Source organism: Limulus polyphemus, unplaced genomic scaffold (assembly GCF_000517525.1).
Source record: "Limulus polyphemus unplaced genomic scaffold, Limulus_polyphemus-2.1.2 Scaffold4360, whole genome shotgun sequence".
Lineage (NCBI taxonomy): Eukaryota > Metazoa > Arthropoda > Merostomata > Xiphosura > Limulidae > Limulus > Limulus polyphemus.
Window position 1 is genome coordinate 74,136 of NW_013669970.1, and position 10,552 is coordinate 84,687.

At 35.1% G+C, this 10,552-nt stretch overlaps 1 long non-coding RNA gene across 1 annotated transcript; it reads left to right on the top strand.

Moving 5' to 3' along the window:
• Positions 1 to 234: 234 nt before the first annotated feature.
• Positions 235 to 8,398, top strand: LOC111088756. The gene is made up of 3 exons (XR_002613177.1): positions 235 to 276; positions 3,774 to 3,867; positions 7,668 to 8,398. It is a non-coding gene; the product is annotated as an uncharacterized LOC111088756 (long non-coding RNA).
• The last annotated feature ends 2,154 nt before the right edge of the window (positions 8,399 to 10,552 follow it).

Sequence of the window (10,552 nt, forward strand, 5' to 3'; positions counted from 1 at the left end):
TTAGCTGAAGATGACTCTGACCTTGCCAAAATTTATATTTGTGTCCTCTAGTCCTACTATTCTCATTGTTGAATATAAAAAATGTGATACATCAACACTATCAATTCCCTTTACAATCTTAAACACCTCAATCTGATCCTCCCTAACTCTTCTTTTTTCAAGAGAAAACAACTTGAGAGATTTCAGCTTCTCGTCGTATGACAACTCCTCCATCCCAGGCACTATTCTAGTAACCCTTCTCTGAACCATTTTCAACAATTCAATGTCCTTCCTAAGGTAAGGAGCCTAAGACTGAACACAATATTTCAAATGTGGCATAACCAGTGACCTGCTGTACAATAAAAGTATAACCTCTTTAGACTTGTATTCAGTATATCTATAGATACAAACTAAAATCCTATTTGCTCTGCCACTAGCAACAGCACACTGCTTAGGTGACTTAAAAGACTGATCAACCATTACACCAAGATCCCTTTCTTTCATGACATTGTTAAGGTTATTCCCACCCAAATTACACTTATAATTCAAATTATAATAACCCACATGCATTATATTGCATTTATTTGCCCAACTCACGAAGTATCTAAATCCTCTTCACAGCTAGAAACACCCAAGACCTTAATATCATCTGCAAATTTATTTAATTTATTGACTATCCCTTCATCTATGTCATTGATGTAAATCAAAAAGAGCAAAGGTCCTAAGACTGAATCCTGAGGTACTCCACTTGTGACATTAATCCAGTTTGACTGAACTCCACTTGTAACAACCCTCTGCTTTCTTCCGTCCAACCACTCTTTTATCCAATTTGCTAACTTATCCTCCACACCTATAGAGCTAATTTGTTTTATAAGCCTTTTATGTGGCACCTTGTCAAATGCTTTCTGACAATCCAGATATACCAAATCTACACCCTTACCTTCATCTACATAAGCAGTAACCTTTCAAAGAATGTTAAAGTATTTGTAAGGCAAGATCTTCCCTTAGTGAAACCATGTTGACTATCCAATAAAATTGTAAACTTTGTTAAATGACTTTGCAAAGCATCTTTTAACAGACATCCCAAAATTTTCCCAACAACTGATGTAAGATTAATTGGTCTATAATTACTGGGACAATTTTTATCACCTCCCTTGAAAAGAGGAGTTACATTAGGTAACTTCTAATCCTCTGGTACCTGCACACTATTCAAGGACTGCCAAAAATAGTAAGTGGCTCACATATCCAATCTTTAACCCTCTTCAAAACCCTTGGGGAAATATTATCTGGCCCAGGAGCCTTTTTTAAACTTCCCAATTTTTTATTAACCAGCTCAGAATTAAATCTTCATTGGTAAAAACTGAATAAAAGTAAAATTTAATAACCCAGCCATCTCCTAATCATCAGATACTAGTCTTCCTTTATCATCCCTCAAGGGTCCTATCTTATACTAACATTTTGTTTCCCCTTAACGTATTTAAAGAAATCCTGACTGTTAATTTTTACATTTTCAGCCAACTTTTTCTTATACATTCTTTTTGATGTTCTAATTTCCTGTTTCACCAACTTTCTTGATCTTCTAAGTTTCCTGTTATACTGATCAATTTAAATTTATGATGCTTTTCTTTAATTTTATTTCTTAAACTCTTTGTGAGCCAACCTGGTTTTTTTACTTCTAGCTACCTATTTCTTTCTATTAGGAATATGTTTACCTTGAATATTTAAAAATTTTCCACATCTGATCAGTGTCTCCAGATAACTCAGCTGCCCAATTCACAGCAGATAATTCTTGTTGCATCCCTTCAAAATTTGTAACTAAAATATCATTATTCCTTATCTCCATATGCAGCAAAACATTAAACCTAATAGAGCAATGATCATTTGCACCCAGATGTTTGCCAGTTTCCACCCTCTCAATCATTTCTGTATTTGAAGTTAACAATAAGTCTAAAATAGCATTGTTTCTAGTTGGTTCCTTGACTAACAGGTGAAGAAAGCCATCCTGAACAGTTTCTGAAAACATTTCTCCCTCTTCGTTTAATTCTAGAATTTCCCAATCTATATGCCTGAAATTAAAATCGCCCATAATTATGACTTCATTAACAGCTAAAATCTTAATCTCATTGTAAAGTTTCTCATTAATTTCATCAGTATCATTTGATGGTTTGTAACAAATTCCCACTAAAAGCCTTTTCCATTTATATTCCCTAATAGAAACCCAAATGGATTCAATCTCTTTGCTATTATCTTTGATATCTTCAACTTCAAAAGAATGTAACTAACATTTTACATATAAAGCCACTCCTCCTCCCTTCTTTAATACTCTATCCATATTAAATTGGCTGTAACCCTGAATTTCAAAAAAAAATTCTGTTATCAAAATCATCTATGTTTAAATATGTTTCAGTTATTCCCATTATATAAAAATCCTCCATTCCTACCAGTGCTCTAAAGTCAGCTGTTTTATTTCTTATACTTCTAGCATTACAATAGTAACAATTAAGCCTATCCTTATAACTACTTCTATATTAATTTCCTATGCTAAACTTTTCTCTGTCTCTTATTCTTTTAGAATTCAGTTTTTCCTGGCCCTCACCACTGTCTAGTCTTAGATTAGAACTTCCCCTACAGTTGAGTTAATAGCCTTAGCAAACAAGCCAGTCCCTACTCTATTTAAATGTTAACCATCCATTGCAAAAAGCTCCCTTCTCCCACTGAACTGATCCCACAAGTAAAATCAGCCAATCATCCTTACATACTAATCTAAGCCTAGCATTTAGCCCTAATAACCTACTTATAACTTCATCCCCACAGTTAATTCTGGGCAGTATCCTTGAAAAAATTAAGTTATGGCCATTTTCTTTAAGTGCCTTTATCAACCCCTTATACTTATTAACTAGCTCCTCTGACCTATCTTTCCCTACATGCACTACAAAAACTGCATCTCTGCTAGCACCCTTTGTTATATCTCTTGCTCTGTCAGTTATATCCTCCACCTGTGCCCCTGGGTAGCATTTTCTGATTCTTTTGTCCCTGTTTACCCCACAGACTATTCTATCCACATGCCTTATCAAGAAATCACCTATAACAATGACCTCCTTATCATCCACATCCTTCTCTGACCCTTTTGTTTTCCTTCCTTCCAATAGTTCCCCATCTGCAGAAGCCAAGGGCTGAAATTTGTTGCTCAACAGAATAGGATCATTATAACTAAATTCACCACTTTTAGCCCTAACAGTACTCTTTCTAATGTCCGTAAAATCAATGTTAGCTGATGTATTCCTTGCATGTAAAAGCTTAAGCTCCTCCTGAAATCCTGCTGCCATTTCCCACAATCTACACTTCTCTTTATCTATTGCCTCTACTTTAATCATGATTGCCTCTAACTTTTCCTCCAACCTACAAACTGTACATAAAAATTGTACATCTTCATTACTAGCTTCCTTAAAAGTACATTCCATTTCGCGAGTTCCCAAATAAAACCCACTCCTTGCACCCGTTACGCCTAACAAACTGTGAATGCTTAACTCCTACACTAGTCTTAACCATTGTATTTATACTGTTATAGCCTGAAAGTGAAAATAATACTAAAAACCAGTAGCGTATTGTTAACACTATTACTTAAGCCTAATGTTTAAGAACCAATTATATAATTTTATCACTACTTTGTCTTCACACTAAAGTAATAAAGTTTATTTTTAATTATATAGAACTTAATTTATTAGAACAACATAAGTAATGTTAATAATAAAACATATTTACTTTATCCTGATTTATATTATAACCTTATTTAGGCAACATCTTGTCAGTTGAATATCCACTTGATTCATTTGGGTGAGATCTTGTAAGAAGAATCTACAGCTGCTTCATATAGGGACATCTTGTAAGGTGAGTACCAACTGCTCCTTTTAGGGACATCTTGTAAGGTAAGTATCCAACTGCTTCATATAGGGACATCTTGTAAGGTGAGTATCAAACTGCTTCATTTAGGGACATCTTGTAAGGTGAGTATCAAACTGCTCCTTTTAGGGACATCTTGTAAGGTGAGTATCAAACTGCTTGAATTGGATAGTTTTTAAAGTAGGGCAGTAACTGATTCATTTGAGTGATACCCGGTGTGCTGGGGCTACAACTGTGTTTTGTTTACTTATGATTTCTATGTGTGTCAGGGACTAGCTAATAAATTCCCCCATTAGAATCAAATGTTCCCAAGTGCAGTGGAGTCATGGATATATAGTAAATTTGCTAGTTGTGTGAGTGTTAAAATTTCCAGATGTACCTTATCATATCTTTGTTACACTTTCTAGTTATGTTCTATAATGTTTATTTTTTCTTGGTTGTCATCTTTCTACTTGTTTGAAAGTATTCTGTGAGATTATTTTATTCTGAAGCCCAACTATCTTGTCCGCACCTTAACTTCTTAACTAACTTTTTAAGTTACTAATTAACAACCTTAATATATACCTTAAATCTGAGCAGACACTGCCAGCATCCAGCCTGAAATCCCGACTTATCCATCAGATAGTGACATCATCTGATAACATCTATGTCTTTGACTGAAAACTAATCCAAACCAGGTTATTATCCACCTTGTATAAATAGACCAGAAATTTTATAAGGTACGGTGATAATTATTAGGACATCACGACAATAATTCCGGTAAAATATGCAAAAAATTATGTGTTTAAAGAGTTAATAAGGAAACCACCATTAGTTTTACCTCTTGCTATATTTAATACAAACATTATAACAGTTCATTATATAGTTTAACATTATGTTGCCCCATAGTGGCACAGCTGTATTTCTGCAGAGTTACAACACTAGAAACTGGGTTTTGATACCCATAGTGGGCAAAGGAAAGATAGCCCATAGTGTAATTTTGAGCTTAACTACAAACAAACATTATGTCACTAATTTAGTTGGAATACTTCCTGTTAAGTGCTATAATTTTCATATTTATCTATTTTTTGTTTAAATCTTATAAGCAGCGACATTAAGTAAGCAGGGGCTTAATGATGAAAAGAGCACTTTACAAGCATTGTAAGGCAGGTCTTTTTTTGTTGGAGGGGAATGTGTTAAGGGAGACTGTGAGTTGCCTCAGTTACACATAGGGTAAAAAAAGTATAGGAAGCAAACACATCTGACTTTTATTCCTATTCAGTTGGTCATAAAAACACTTAAGACCTAAAACTAAACAGTGAATTATTGCATTTTAACTTAATAGCATATCACAATAATTTTTTTACTCTAAAGACCTACAAGTCTCTGTTTGCCATTCATTTTAAAGCTAATATATTGTTTTTCTTTGCAGTAACTTGCAGCAAGCAAAATTTGGAATCAGGCATGTCTTTTAGTAAATTGTTGACAATTTTTATGACTGGGAAAAAGGCACTTTTGGGGCATAAGAACAGGGACTTGAACCTACCCAAACACTCCTCTATGTACTTCATTGCTCATTAGTACTGTGATATTTTTCATATTTCATTATTTTTTTACACATTTTGGCTACTTCTTAATGTTTAACTTTATTACTTCTCACTGTCCACTGAGGGATAGTTGAATTAATTGTGTGAGATTTCGTTATTCATTTTATTAGTAATTTTATAAACATCAGTTTCTTGCTACCCGACAATCATTAAATAGTAACATGTAGTAATAAGTTACCTTGGATGTTAAGCTACTATAGAGTTACACTACTGGAGCCCTTTAATGGACTTTCATTAGTTACTACTCATGTTTATGGAGGATTAGATAACATTTTGCATATATTAGTGTCATGCTCATCAAGATACAGAGATTAGTATGTGCATGAAGTAAACAACTAACTTGTGTTTTGTTACGTAACTTATATTCTACTCTTTTTATAATCTTAGTTTCATTAATTATATTAAAATGTTTAATATATATATATATTTATGAGTTTTTATTTACATATTTTTATTATTATTATGATTATTGTTCATTTTTAGCTTTGTGTTTGGATTTGGGACTAACCTAAATCTCTTACTGTGCCCCAACCTCGTGAGATATTGAGATTATGGCCAAACATATTGTTGGCATTGAGGGTATCCATCTAAAGAATCAATGTATTCCAATAGTTATAAGTTTTTGTTTTATGGTTTTGCATAATCTAATTAGAACTAGGTTAATTTAAAGTTTTAATTTACGTAGGTAGGTTGCTTTGATCAGAAGTTAAATGATAATTTTTCATCTTGTGTAGCATTCCAAAACTCAGTTGACCTATAATGACTGTTGTGTGTTAAATAACTTAACTAACTTTATTTTAGATCTGTTACCCACTACTATAACTGACTGTTATTCTAAATTCTGACATTAAATGACACCATACACAATTCCTGCATGTGTTCTATTGGAATCTGATCAAAGGTACTTCCACAGAAACATTAGATGGTATAAATTGTAAGCTTTTCTAATAACTGAACTTGCTAGAAAAAATCTAATGAACTTCTGAATAAATGTTAATTTTAAGACAAAATTATCTTGGAAAGGAGAATTATGGCCCTTTAATATTGAACCTTAAAAACAGGTGCCACAGTCAGTCTGCTCACATTAAAAAACAACAACAAGAAACCTCTTCATGAAAAATGGTAGCTATATATTGAAAATTAAATGAGTTAAAATTTAACATAAAATACAAAAAAAAGATAAAATGAAAGCTAACTGTTCCTCTTTTGTGTGCATGAGTAAGTGTTAAACATACATAAGATATATACTTTGGAAAAAAAGAAAGAAAAGTCCAAGTAAATACAGAAAAAACTTAAATTCTGAGCTTTCATACATGTTTGCATGTGTGAAAGAGCTTGACCTGCAGCTGCCATACCTCCTCCTTGTATCATGTCAAACAGGTTACCCTCTGCTTCAGCCGCTCTTCCTCCCTGTTTTACGGGACCCATTCTTCTGCCCATTTGGTCATTGTTATTACAAAAAACAACAACATAAATATATACATACATGCACTTAGAAAATACTCTAAAAACTTTGAAGCCCAATTTTTCACCTACACTCAATGGTTGAAAGGAAGAGGGTAGTTTAAATTAAAATACAAAGTCAATCAAAACAGTTCAAATCTATATCTGAAATGTACACTTACCATTCAAAGTATCACTCCCACTCATCTTATTCACACCAGCATATTCTCTAGGCTGCTGTTGACTTCTTTAGATAATCTTTGGCTTTATTGAGGGCTCCCTTGGTGTTAACAAGCCTGACATGCAGGTGCCTCACCTCCTTCTTGTATCCCTTCTGCCTCAGCCATTCTTCCTCCCTGTTATACAGGACCCATGCTTCTGTCCATTTGGCGGCCATATTCTGACAGTGCCTTTTCAGCACTGAAATATGCTGGAGTGTTGGATGATGTGTGTTTTTGTTATTTTTTTGAGAGCCATACACTCACTGTCCTCTGAAATGAGACCCAGCATCTCTTCTTGGGTGTTTCCTCACTCATGAAAACAGTGTAGGTCCTACTTGAGCTAGAGGTCAGTGCCCTGGCCCTTGACATAAATGCATCCTCATTGTTGGCTGGAGCTGTTCCATGAATCAGCTGGTTCATCTGGATAGCTGTTGTTGTAAGCTTCTAATCTGGAACCTGCCCTGCCTCTACTTTTTAGGAACTTTGCCACCCCTCTGGATGCACCTAGTGACAATAATTTCTTTTCTTTTTTTTTTAGCTTTGGAACATGATGGTCCCTTTAGAGGTGTGAGCACATCTGACACCATCTTCTATTTAAAGGTAATGACACATCCTCTGATGGAAAAGGTCAATGGACCCATTATTCTTCAGGCTTCATCTTCTCCTTTAGGGTGGTTTCAGAAGTTGCAAAGGCTGTTGTGCAGCCTGAAGCCATTGTTTGGTCGTTGTTTGCAGGAACCTGCTCTCCTCAGCACTGATGAGACTCTTTGCTGTTGACGGTGGTAATACAGCCCCTGGAAACTGCAATGCTAACCAGACTATAGATGATAGGAGCTCTCTCATGTCAAATGATTGACTAACAATGCATCTTCGTCCATGAGCTTGGGTGCCATGTAAGTCAGGCCAGGCTTGAATGTTCCATTTTCAGTGACATTGTGGGCTCTCTTGCTCAATAAGAAGTCCTAAATGTCCTGCAGGAGCTTGGCAGTTTCATAGCTGAAAGAACTTGAAGAGTCCATCTCAGTAATCAAACAGGGAAGGCTTATAATAGCAGGAACAAGAAAGGAAAACCACTATAGCTAAAAACCAGACTTTAAATATTTAAAATATGAATTCAAACGAAAAAGTTGATTGAGTTCAAGTTGACTAAAAGGTTCAACCAAGTGTATAGGTTCAGCAATGTGTCTATAAGCTTAATGTACACTCACACTCATCCTCGCCCATAAAACATTTGCTCAAGAAACATGAGGACTTCCTGATCCCCTAACTTTCCTGGGTTTTTATTTGACCAGTGCTACTTATGACCATGCTGCCCTCTGTTGCCCCTTCTGGCCAAGAGGAACATGCATGTCAAACTCTTCAACCCAGCCTCATCTCTACCCTACCATCTGATTGTGATTTAGACAGAGCCCAGTCCCAGTAGAAAGGAAAGGATGTCGAGACTGCTTGAGTACTACTCAGTTGAGCTGGCTTGGATTAGGTGACATTAATCTCACCTTTGACCATTTAGCCTTTGCCAACGCATTCATTGTTTATCCTTAAGACTTTCTTCCATTTATAAATTGTGCAACAGTTGTGACATGAATTACTAGGTTTTCGTGTATGATTGGTACCTTCTTTCTCCCCCTATTACACTTAGTTTGTATTTTCATGATTCAGACTATATTTTGTAATGAAATAACATTAACCCCAGAATGCCAGCATGGAGTTGCTATGACCCCATCCCACCTGGTGTTAATGACTGAAAACTTAATGCTGTCATTCTAGGGTTAAGAAAGTCTTCAGTCAAACTGTTTGCTCATTAAAGAATATTTCCAATCTGTATGATTGAAAACATTTCTCTCACAGCTAAATAAAACACTGGGTACATCATTTGTATATATTTATGATAGCCATTATCTGTGAATGTTATATACTACTGACAATTTCTCTCAATTTCAACTCAATCAAGCTAAAATATTTTTGCATTATTCTTTTGAGAAACACTAGGTATAATTATGTTAGAACTACCAGGTAAAACTGTGTTTTCTTTCTCTCTCACCATATAAATCTCTTTGACACTATGGTTTCTTTCTTGAACATTTCACCACCTGTAGAAAATATCAACTTTAAAATTTAAATGTTCTTTTTCAGAATTAATGAAAGACTTGTACATTGTATTTTCCAACAAAATTTTCCATGTTTTTCATCAGTTAACCCCATATTCATAAATTCTTGACGTCAAGATTCAAATACTTTGTCTCCATGTTCTCATTTTTTTCTTCTTATCTCATTATTTATTACCATTCTTTCGGAGTATTTGCTTCACTTGTTTTAATTTGTTTAAAATATTTACGAAGAACTCAGTGTAATGCTACAAAATTCACGTGATTCCACACACGCGTGTTTGTTTATGTACACTTACTTTCATATATGCCTATTCCGACATTACGCTTCGATACGCATTAGAGTAGTTTATACAATGGTGTTCGAGTTACCTGGCGAAGCTGCACTTGAGAGTGAGGTTAGTGCCATCTAGGGGTCGTCAAACTCTGATAATTTATATTTCAGGCTTTAGAATATGAAATAATCATTGGAAAAATTCATTTGAATCAAGACTTTTGAAACAAATGTCTTTTTACCAAGATGAAAATTTATGCTGTTACTACTGTACTCTAAGAAATACTCAGAAGAGGCTGGGCTTCTTTACTAATTGTATATGTGGCACAATTTCTACGAAGATCGCTGAAGAATCTAGAGAGTACTGGGTGGTATGTTCAGTATAACTCTCTTCATTCAGTTAGATTGTCAGTTATATTCTTTCCTTTCAATCACGAATTCCACGAATTAATGACTGTCTTAGCTTAAAATATCGAGTAGTAATTGTATGATTTAATGCACACACTATTTCAATACTACATGATGGTTGAGATAGCAAGGGGCATGATGTCCTATTGGTCAGTACACTTCCAGCTGCTGAAAATCCTAGCTTTGATGATCAAAGTCAATCCCACCCATATCGATTGGGAGGCCGACCTTGGTAGTTCATCTACTGGTTGTAGCTGGTAGTTGCTTCCATTTCTAGTGACTCCTCATGTGGTTCATCAGAAGCTGCCAGATAAGTGTCCACAGCCTTTGTCAGGTGGATTGAGATGCATCAAATAGGTGTCCTTGTCCTCCTATGGCTCATCAGTTTCCTCTTCAAATTGTAGCCAAGCCAATGCACCAAAGACTCATGTGTGACATATGGACACAGTTTATCAATGTGTTCCATTTACTTTCACGAATGTTTTAGCCACTGTGTATTTGTACTTGTTGGAGTATTAGTATTGGCCCAACCCAGCTAGATCCAAGTTACTTAATGTAATATAACTACATCAAATCACAGCATTAGAACATCTGTTATTTCACCATCAAATAAAAGCACTTCTTCTGTCAACAGGT